Genomic DNA, 1,890 nt, shown 5'->3' with positions numbered 1-1,890 from the left:
AGGCTGGGAATAAATAGCTGAATATTAACTCATTCGAATAATATTAAAACTGTTAAAAGAGAAAACAATTGCTTTCTTTTCTGTTTGCCCAGAGATCTGACTGACTGCATCTTGGAAAGAAGACATCCCTGCTGTCTCCCTTCCCTCTGAAATCTTACCGGTCCTGTGGGCGAGCAATCTCATGCACAGAGTGGGAAGTCGGGATCACAGAGTGCTCATTTGGCCTCATCTCCCTCCTGCTCACTGTCCCACAACTCCCCTCCTGGACAATGGCTCCAGCACACCCAGGTACAGAACAGCACAGGAGGAGGCAGAATGGTCCCAAGTCTGTCTCCTTCCGGAGATACACAGGCTGCAAGCCCCGCGGTAGGAGTGGGCCTACTTTCGTCTGGAATCCCTGCATCTTCCTCCCAACTTTTAAGAAGAATCTGGTGCTCACCTCCGGGAATCCATAAGCTCAACTCAGTCCAAACACCAGGAACTGAATGCTCCTTTCCAGGACATTGGAGGTCGCCATTTGAAAGCTGTCACCATAATGGCCCCGGTTTCTATGACAACCGCAATGCTGCCTCCCTGGTAGCAACCAGGAATGGCTCCGCCCAGCCCTCCCTTTCTCTCAGAGCAGGAACTCTTCACCCTTGTTTTCACCCAAGAAAGCATACCCATAAGAGAAACTGTCCCCACTACGAATGCAGAGCTTTCCTGTTTTGTTCGCTCTGTGAACACAACATATCCCTGGAAGCATGCCCACGTTCTATTCACCAGACCATGGCGGTGTCTGTGGAAATGTCGTCACAAAGATGAACATTGCTGTCACGGTGATAAACGAACAGTTTCATCCAATAATTAGCTATGCATATATAATTTCATCAAGGGAATTTAAAGTCTGGGACACCTTGCACAGAAACATCCTGAAAAAGAAACGTCAAAGCTCAAAATTATTGTGTTGGAGATGCCGGGAATTGAACCCGGGGCCTCATATATGCAAGACATGCGCTCTACCACTGAGCTACATCCCCACACCTGTCAATAGCTTCATCAAAGCCCATGTGAATTCAGAGAACCGAGCCAACATTCAGAGTCTCTGCAAGGGTCTGCAACAGGTCCTATGAGCATATTGGATTCCAGGTTGAGTTTAGTGCTTTGATAGGATACTTGGGACATTTGTTGCATGAGAAAACAATCTATTTTCAATCAAAGGAAAAATAATAACAATAAAAATAATAACAACAACAACAATAACAACAAACCTTATGCTCTTTGAAGCAAGGTAAGCTAACAATGAATGATACTTTGAATTACTCAGTCCCATCAATTTTACTTCAACTTTACATTGCAGGTGGTTCAACATGCCAGTATCATGCGGAATNTTTTGTTCGCTCTGTGAACACAACATATCCCTGGAAGCATGCCCACGTTCTATTCACCAGACCATGGCGGTGTCTGTGGAAATGTCGTCACAAAGATGAACATTGCTGTCACGGTGATAAACGAACAGTTTCATCCAATAATTAGCTATGCATATATAATTTCATCAAGGGAATTTAAAGTCTGGGACACCTTGCACAGAAACATCCTGAAAAAGAAACGTCAAAGCTCAAAATTATTGTGTTGGAGATGCCGGGAATTGAACCCGGGGCCTCATATATGCAAGACATGCGCTCTACCACTGAGCTACATCCCCACACCTGTCAATAGCTTCATCAAAGCCCATGTGAATTCAGAGAACCGAGCCAACATTCAGAGTCTCTGCAAGGGTCTGCATCAGGTCCTATGAGCATATTGGATTCCAGGTTGAGTTTAGTGCTTTGATAGGATACTTGGGACATTTGTTGCATGAGAAAACAATCTATTTTCAATCAAAGGAAAAATAATAACAATAAAAATAAT

At 44.2% G+C, this 1,890-nt stretch overlaps 2 non-coding genes across 2 annotated transcripts; both read right to left on the bottom strand.

Annotated features, from left to right (window-relative positions):
• Nucleotides 1-947: 947 nt before the first annotated feature.
• Nucleotides 948-1,019, bottom strand: Trnaa-ugc (transfer RNA alanine (anticodon UGC)). The gene has a single exon. It is a non-coding gene; the product is annotated as a tRNA-Ala (tRNA).
• A 593-nt stretch (nucleotides 1,020-1,612) lies between these two features.
• Trnaa-ugc (transfer RNA alanine (anticodon UGC)) lies at nucleotides 1,613-1,684 on the bottom strand. Its single transcript has one exon. It is a non-coding gene; the product is annotated as a tRNA-Ala (tRNA).
• Between the last annotated feature and the right edge of the window lie 206 nt (nucleotides 1,685-1,890).

This window comes from Alexandromys fortis, unplaced genomic scaffold (genome assembly GCF_014885135.2).
Source record: "Alexandromys fortis isolate MF-2015 unplaced genomic scaffold, M_Fortis_MF-2015_v1.1 scaffold_619, whole genome shotgun sequence".
Taxonomy (NCBI): Eukaryota; Metazoa; Chordata; class Mammalia; order Rodentia; family Cricetidae; genus Alexandromys; species Alexandromys fortis.
This window is presented reverse-complemented; position numbering and strand designations above follow the sequence as displayed.